Genomic DNA, 9,444 nt, shown 5'->3' with positions numbered 1-9,444 from the left:
ACCGGGGACAGGTGTACAAATAGTACCCAAAAGAGAGTGGTGCTCAGGGTCAGTCTATGAAAAGAATGGTGTCCAGCTTATAGTGCAAGATGAAACTGTTTCATATGCTGGTAAATCCTGACAACACATGGTTTTAGCTTGAGCCACCAAGACTTATTTGCTATCATTAACAAGATCCACATGTATCCAATACTCAGATCCATCTGAGTCAGAGTCATCTTGGCTTCTGTGTCAGACCTATTCATCCAAAGGGAGCGGGAGTGTCCCTACCACCCATGGACTCCAGTGGGAACCAAAGCTGCACCCAGGAAAATCCTGGTCTTGTACTTTTTGTTACAACCCTCTGCTATTTCCAAAACCTCCATGTGACTCCTCCAATCCCTATTGTGGCTGTACCAGATATAGAAAGTGGGAAAAGAATTAATGAATCCTGACTTCAGTACAGGACAGCATAACTCACTTGGGCTGACTGATGTCTTACTGTTATGTGGAAGCAATGTTTTTTTTCCATAGTGAAGACACTTTCCATAAATACTTGCTAGAAAATTTTAAAAAATACCAAAAAGTTTTGTTTTATGTTATTTCTATTTTCAGCTCCACACTTGAGTTTTCTTACTGGAAAAAGTCAGGTTTTGCTTTCACAGTTTTAAAAATGTCTGCACTAAACCAGCTCTGATATTCACACTTTAGCATCTGCTTTCCAACAAATCACACTATTTATTTTTGAATAAATGAATAAAGAATGTGGAGCAGAAAGTGCAAACTGAGTAACTTAAAACCAGATGTAAAAAACCCCGTGATTTAAAGTATGAGCAAATGGGTAGGTCCTTTTGACCTAATTGGTTCCTCACCTGTTTAAATCACTAACCAAACTTCAGTGACATTTCTGTACCTGTACAATACTCTGCTGGCATTTACTAGGTTCATGCTACACAAAATTTGAAGAGTCTAGGAGCATTTGTTTGTTAAACAGATAAAGGTTTTGAGTTCTGTAGTCAAATGGGAGCTATTACAACCCTGCTAAGATAGCTTTCAGTGTGATGCAATCAGAAAGTTGTGTGCCCCTGCTGAAGAGAGCAGTGTCACTGCAAAGGCTGTGTGCTTCAGCGGTAGTCTGAAATACCAGTATAGCTCACACTTTTCCCCCTCAGGACACCAGGCTTGTGAGATAATAAATACAGCACTTCAGCATGCAATCAAACACTCATCAGCTGTCAAATGTAGGATTCACCTACCCCGTGTTCTAGTGTGGATTTATGCCATCTGATTTGGAGGAGTAATTAAAAATTCTCAAGCCAGCAATCAAATAGTTTTGTTCTGTACTTAGCATAGTGTCAGAGATAGTCCACCTATGGAAAAGATGTCAGTCTGGCAAAATACGTAGTTTATCTCTTGGTAGTGCTTGTATGTCCTTCCAGGTATCTTTTTTTTTTTTGTTTGCTTTGTTATTGCTGTACAATTGTGGTGTTTGAGTTGGTTATGATGTTTTCTTTCATCTGGTTAAAATGTAGGGAGAAGTGACTGTTCAGTCCAAGGTCTTGGATTTTAAATGAACAGGGAGCTGTTTCTTCATTCATCACTTCACACCTACATGACAAACCACGAGCATGGAAAAGGAAGGTAGCACCAGGGTCTTTGTCAGCAAATAGGGACATCCTTCAAATTGTAGCTTTGCTAAGAGTACTTGGCTGTTACAGAATATTGTCTACTCAGCAATTCAAACCACTTTACCTCTTTTCTGAGCTTCTTGGTGCTCTCATGCATGCAGGAAATGTCACTTTCTGATTTTGCAAATGGGTCTGCAGAGGAACAGGACCTGGGAAAAGCTGAGTGTCTTTATCACTTCCAGAGGGTATCCTGTGGCAGGCAGTGGTTTCATAGGGCGGGTGCCATGATGTGAAGACCCTGATCCCTCAGCCTCCTTTTGCTGTTTACCTTTAAGCAAGGTGTGTCTGGAGTAATTGATGATGAGCAGAACAAGTCTGTTCTAAGCAACGTCAGGTGAAAATACACAGCCAACAAAACAAGAGATGCTTGAAAGGAACTTAATGTCCTTAATCCTTCTTTCCCATCAAATACCGATTTTTAATTATTTTTTTTTCATTTCAGTGGAAAACTATATTTAGGGGAGATCAGTAGGAAGAGGAAAGAACAGAAAGATTACAGCTGTTTTTCTCCATGGAAAACTCTTTTGAGATGGTCATAAGGGTGAAAAGAAGGAAAAAATCCTATCCTTAGAGTTGGCAAGTGTTGCCAGCGTGGTGGTCAGTGGATGTTTTCCACATGTGTACGTGAGGGCAGCAAGGATCCTGGAGCTTGTTTTTCTTCTGTGTGCAGCACAGCACGTTGGCCTAGATTTTATTGCTGTGACCTGAACTCATCTTTGTACCATGGGGGAAATACTTGCAGTGCTTTACAGATCTCAGGGACAGTCTCATTTTCTCAGCACAGAGCTAATATATCAAGCTAATTTACTGCCGTGGTGTGTTGCAAAGCCTATATAATATTGAGTAAACATTGTTGGCTTATACATTAACTGTAACTAAAACCCAGTGCAAACTTTATTCTGGCTTCAGGATTTTCCTTGAAGGAGTGACTAAGAAAAGAAGCATAGACTTTTCTTCCTTCCCCCCCCCCCCTTTTTTTTTTTTTTTTTCAGCGAGGAAACTTTACTCTTAAACTCGGCAGTTCTCTTAATTCTAGGTCAAGTGGAAGGCATGGTTAGGAGCTTTCTGTGTGGCTCACTCAATTGACTCCTTTTCTTTGTCAAGATCCCTTAGTAGTGTTTAATGTGGTTTCTTTTTCCTGTGTGGTGTGCAAATATAACTGAATAAATAAGAATCTAGATGTCTGTCTGCTTGGAAACTTAGTAGAGCTGCTATGGCTTTGTATGGCTAAGGATTATAATGTTTTGGGTAATCTAAAAAAAAAGGAAACCAAATACTTAGTTCATTGAATTTATATGGGAATCCTTCTCTAGGATCATAATGTGCTTTGCCATCAGGATTTAATTGCAAAATAAAGCACTTGTGTAAATGAGAAAGGATACCACCAAGATATTCTTTTAGTTTGCAAAAATTAATATTTGTCTTTTTATAGGTTAAAACCATTAAAATTTGATGAAAGAAATGGTGATAATTTCCTATGGTTCTCAGTGACCCTGATGACTGACGTTGTATCAGTATCAGACTTTTTCTCCCCAGTATGTACATTTCTTAATTTTACAGTAACCCTGTGTTCCATTTTGTATGGGACTTTCTCAGTTTCATATGTGATATTGTCCCAGTATCCTGGGAGCATGAAATAACATTAATCAAAAAGTGTAAGGGCTTTATTTGTATTCAGGGCATATTGCTCTGCCGAGTAAAATTTGTTCTGGCTTAACTGTGAACAAACTTTTCAGTGGATGAGAGTTAATCTTATTGAACAGTGGTAGGAATAAAAAGAAAAACATCATCAGAGTTGGTGTTTTGCTCAAAGTGAATATTAATGTCCCCTCTTCTGTGTTTCTTGATAAACTCAGTGCATTACTGGAAAAAATTCTCTCCCATAAGAAAGAGCCAAATGCCACTCCCAAGATAGATTCTGACAATAGAGACAGCAGCATTTATTCCTGAAAAACAGTCCCATGTGTCTTCTGCAGGAGTCAGGGAACCCCCAAATAAGTCACTGAAAATCCCACTCCTTTGTTTCTAACATTGAATCACTTTTAATTCCAGCAGGTTTTTGACATGGGGGCAAATTTCAGTGCAAGGAATAGTTACAGACTTTCTCTCTCAACTCTCATCCTTCACAGGAGTTTGCTGCTGCTGGGGTCTGCTGTGGAAGTGTCACAATATGGGCTGTGAGGCTTTTAGAGTTTGCTACAGAACAAAAGATCATTTCTCACTGTTTTTCTTGCACTGTGGGGAGGGAAGGAAGCAGCCTCTGGGTTGTTTTCTGTTCGTTCTTCAAAGGAAGCCAATTGAATTGTGGTTTTGGTTTTTATCAAGTGCAGTCAATAGAAGATTCTTGTATTGAAGATGGGTAAATGGATTACATAGAATCCCATTTTTACTTCTTTTTGAGATGAATTAGACTTGGATATGAATTTTGGTGTAGAGGGTTTTTGTATGCTACTTAATTTTTTGATTCAGTCTGGGGACCAGAGTTCTACAGTGGATCAGGAATCTTCTCTGTTCTTGCCTAAACCAGGAGCAAACAGATACTATAGATCTGATCTAAATCCCAGTGAGGGCAATGGAAAGGCTGCCACTGACTTTGGGATTTGATCAGGTGCCTGTTACAGTCTGTGTTTATGTGTATATATATATATATATATATATATATATATATGCAAAATTCTGGAGGAAAACTATCTGTTTCAGACTTTGTTGAAAGCTCCAAATTTGCACTTTTCTTTTTATGTCTTGCTTTTGGAAACTGTTATTATAGTGTAAAGAGGTGTATAGATAATGTTTGATTCATTCAACAAGAAAAACACTATTTTCCACCAAGGAAAGAAGGATAAGGCAGCCTTTACATGCAGCCATGACTCCACTGCATTTTCTTCACCAAGATTGCTGAATTTCAGAGATCTGCTTTCCCAGTGCTTGGGAATCAGAAATTTCCTATGATTTTCCAGCATTTTTAAAGTTTCAAAATCTTTAATGAGTTGAAGAGAGCTTTTGAGAAACAAAGTCATATAATGATGGAACTGGAGCATTACTTGTATGTTCTGTTTCCCTGTCCATGACTTTATTCCTTCAGTTACCATTCTTCTCATCATTTTATGATCATCTAGCAACCTTTTTCAATGCCAATTGGATTTTTCAGGTAAAGCCACTAATTTCGATTGTACAGTAGAAATCAGCTTTCAATGGTATTTCAATTAACCTTGCTATTAAAGAAATTGCTTTTTGCCAATACTCAATGGTTGGTTGACATTCAGAGAACACACAAGTCCCTTAATACAATCTGTATTGAAAGAAAAATCTGCATTTGTTGTCTTTGAACTAGCTTCTTGTAGTTTGGGGAGTTTTCAATATAGCTGACATACAGCAGACTGAAAACAAATGCACAAAGTATTTTGAATTAAAAGCTTTCAAGCATTCTATGCTATATTATATATTCTATTTTGTTTGGGCATAAATCCTGTATTGGATGTCTTTTTTTGTAGATGATGTCAGTTATTTACTGAAGCCACTGCTGTAAATAACACACGTTTCTTGAGGTGCAGACAAGCTGCCAGCAGTGCAAACCCATGGAAAGCTCTATATGGGGAACAAATGAACAAAACATTTTGGGACAGAGTCTGAGACTTTTTTTCCCAGCAGGATAAAGACTTTGAAGGATTCTGGTGCTGGATTTCCCACTGGAGGGATGGCATTTGTAAGCACGCTGTAAATTTTAATTGGGCCTTACAGTGAGAAATATTTGGAAGATACTGAGAACAGGGTTGCAGACTTGATTGCCTTCACTCGGCTCATCCTTGCATTTAGCATTGCATGGATCAGTGGGAATTTTTGGAGTTGTATTTTCTTTATCAAAATAGGGAATAATTGGGCTGAACTGTCCAACGTGCCCATATTCTGATGTTTCCATGGCTTTTCCTGTAGCCATATTTGCTTTTAAGGGAAGTGCCCAGGGTCTGATGTTGGACATTCACACACGAGGCTGTGTTTGCTAGCAGCTTCAACAAGCTTCAGTCTATGCATGACCCAACAAAAACTGCATGTGTGGGAAGGGAAAAATGCATGTGGAAATCATGCAGATTTTACCTCTGAACTGGTTCATGCAGGAATCTGATAATCTGGCTGCAGACATTGTTCAAGGGATTTCTGGTAGGCATCTGGCTGAGTGGAATTTATCAGTTGTGCTCCAAGCAGTCCAGCTTGCTTTTACAATGTCTTTTTTTTTCCAGAGTCAAACCCTCAGCCTCCAATTTGTGTCTTTATTCCTGAAGACCCCAAATGTCAAAAACATCCCAGTTTAAAAAGTGCCCTTTTCTACTTTTTACGCCTTTATTTGAAATCTGAACCAGTGGATCCTGCCAGGGTTTGAAAACTTGAATTAACTGAAAAGTAAAGACCAATCTGAAATTGCAGCAGATGATAGAATAGAGCTCTAAATAAGAATACAATAAAATAATAAAAAAGAGACTAAAAAAGAGACAGCCAAGTTGTCAGCAGTGTAACAGTATTTTAGATAATCCCCTCTGGGCCATTTTCTTAACAGCAACCATTTGTGTTTATCCAAAGATTAGTGCAGAGACTTTTGATTTTACAGTGCGTGTTTCCCATTTACTTTTTAAAAAATATTTATATGCTTTTATATCTGTTGCTTAGTATTCCATGTGAGACAAATAATACTACATTGCTTTAGGTTTTATTGGGAAGGCACTTAATGTTTGGGATGGGGTCTGAAGTAAAAGGAAAGAAAAATTATTTGGTCCTGTAGGCTGTTTAAATGAGGATTAGAGCCAAATGTTTGGGTCCCAGGAAATTGGCCAAGCCTGGATACTCACGATGTCAACTTGCACGTACAGTACATAGTTTAATATTTTTATCATGAGACTTTTTTTTCCCCTAAAAAAATAAAAAGTAGCTATTTGCATTTCAGCTCTGCTCCTAAGACATGAAAACAGCTGAATCAGTTAAAAATAAAAAATATTCCTTTGGCTTAATGTGACAGTAGAGTTGTTTTGCCCAAATAGGAGTACAGATCTACTGTGCTAGAAAGAGGGAGATGTGGAATTGTGAGAATATGGCTTTCACAGTACTACCCAATCCTGTTCCAGAAAGGAGGGAGGATTTGCCAGCACTGGCAAACAGGGCCTTGGGTTTCTGCTGGCTTTTAAGACAACTCTCATTTTCACAAATGTGTGAATAATAATGTTAGTAATGAGCTGTCAAAAAAGATTGTTATTTTTGCATCTGATTTAACCTTACTCAAACAGGAAAGGTGCCTTAAAATAGTGGAAATCCTGGAATAAGAGTGGCTTTATCCAAACTCCTCTACTGGATCAAATCCTTGATCAATTTGAAACAGGTGTAAGTTAAAATGAAGCAGGAGTGTTCACACTGAGATTGGCCCTGGTTTAATTAAATTGATTTTCAGATCAATTTAAATTGAGCTGATGCAATTTGCCCTGTTATTTAAATTAGGCCTGCAGGAGTAGTCTTGGAATGAGGGACTGTACACACCAAGTGTAAGAGTATCTGAATCGGGACCATTATTATTATTTACGGGAATCTACTTTTCAATGAATTATTTTTTTCAAATTAGGGGGTAGCAGCCATAATAGTCCACTGGTGTTGGCTCCATTGATAATTATACCATTTTTCTCCTTTTCATAATTGTCCTAGTCTGAACTGTGCTATTTTAGCAGAAAATGTTAATTATTTTATCAACAATTGGCAGACCCTGCTTCAATTTGCTGTTTTCCCTTTAACCAAAACAAAGATTACAGGCCCTGTTCCATAGCTCAGCTGCTGAATCTTTGCTAAGAAACTTGGGAACCCCTTTCTCATGAAACACTGTGTAAAGCTTTAAGCACTCTTTGAAGCTGAGTTGTATTAAATGATAGACAAAAAAAGCCCTCTGAAGAATTGGTGCTTAATTACAACTTAATTAGCATAATTATGCATGCTAATAGCATCTCAAATGAATAGCAGTTGTCAGGAGGTTGGGACCATCTGTAAGAGTGTCGGATTAATACATCATTTTTTATTTCTAACAACGCTGTAACTCTTTCCCTGAAAGTGATTTTCATTAATCAAGTTCATTTTTATTATATAGAAAATTTGGCATTTTTCATTATGGGCCATTATCCGTTTCCCCATGCAGTCCTAATACAATACTAATGAGACCCCATGTGGCTACTCCACACTGACAATGGTAGTACAGGTGTATTATTATAATTGTTACAAACAGCACATTGTACCTCAGGACTAGTAGAGTTCTAATCTCAAGATATCAGGGTTTCCACTTGGTACCTTCCCTTGGGCCCAGTACAATTTCCAGAGCTTTATGAAAAACATACATGTTTGTGGTTATGAGGAAGCAGATTTAAAGAGATAGAAGCGTGTTTGTTTTAGAGCTGGAGAACTTGGAAGTTCAGTAAGCTGCTTTGGAGATTTTTTCTTTTACTGGCTCTGCTAAGCTTTGAGCTTCAAAGAAATTGCTTCCTCTAAAGAGCTGCTGAGGGGCACAGGGGTGATGCAGTAGATGCTCTGAAAGCACCAGCATATACTTCAGAATTCGTGTGAGTGTGATCAAATTCCAGAAGTATTATTCACTATAAAATTTAGTAGAAAAAAGGGCAGCGGGAAATATGTCCTGGATATAGAAATATCTGCTGAAGGAATGTGTGTAGTAGACAAATAGTCAGGTTCCAGTGGGACACAGCACATCCATGTGCACAGAAAGTGGATTTTGAAAGTTTAGAACATCTTTTGTGTTCAGTCAGAGGCCACGGTCTGCTGTCAGCCATGCTGCTGGAAATCCAAAGCATGATGATTTAAGTCTCTGGACTTAGTTCAGATTTACAGTGCAGCAGCTTAGTGCATAGCTGACCTTAGCGTTGTGTTTTAGCTTTAACTAATTGGTTAATGTTTGCTTTGTGGAGTCAGAAAGCTCTGTGTAAGCTCTAAGGATTATTTTTATTTAGTGGCATGTTGGTATATTCATGCCTAATGTTTGTATTTGATTTTTTTTTCTCTGAATGCTCTATGGTGTTTTTTTCAGATGAGATTTTCCCAAGGGATTTTTCTTTTTCCTCTTACTTCCCCTAAACAGCCTTCTGAAATCCGAAGGCCTTCCAGTAAATTCTGATTTCCTTTGGTGGCCTGACTACAGAATGAATGGAGCAGTTTTGGAAATGCATTTTTAAGGAGAGGGAGTGAAAGGGAATGGAGAGGAGGACAATCAACAAAGCTGCTGTGCCTGTATTTATCAGGCTGCCAGTGGGAGCTGCACAGCTCAGACTGCACTTCTAATCAACCCTAAACAAAAGAACATTGAAAATAGCTCAACTGACACAGTCCTCATCATAACTCAGGACTTGGTGGCAGGCACCAGTAAATCCTGCTCTCTTGCTGTTGTTTGTGAATATATTTGTGCATATAAGCCCCTCTTCAGCATCTACTGGGGTTCAGGAATCTCCATGGAAGCACCCCATAAACTTCCCCCCCCACCGTTCCATCAATCCAGCCCAGAGACAAATGCCCTGTGACACAGGAACAGGTGGAGATTGAGAAAATAGGGCCTGGCCAGGACTGAATGAAGATTGCATGTAAATTAGCAGTAATAATATGTAAAACAAAAGCTCAGCAGTGGCTATTTGTCCTGGTGTACAGCTACTCAAAGCCTGATACAGACCCTGAGTAAAATAACTGCAGCACCCCAAGATTAGTCCAATGTGCTTCAATGTAATTTTATGCTGAAAATTCAACATAAGCAAGT

The sequence above is a fragment of the Motacilla alba genome, chromosome 11 (assembly GCF_015832195.1).
Source record: "Motacilla alba alba isolate MOTALB_02 chromosome 11, Motacilla_alba_V1.0_pri, whole genome shotgun sequence".
Classification (NCBI taxonomy): Eukaryota; Metazoa; Chordata; class Aves; order Passeriformes; family Motacillidae; genus Motacilla; species Motacilla alba.
Note: the sequence above shows the minus strand (reverse complement) of the source record.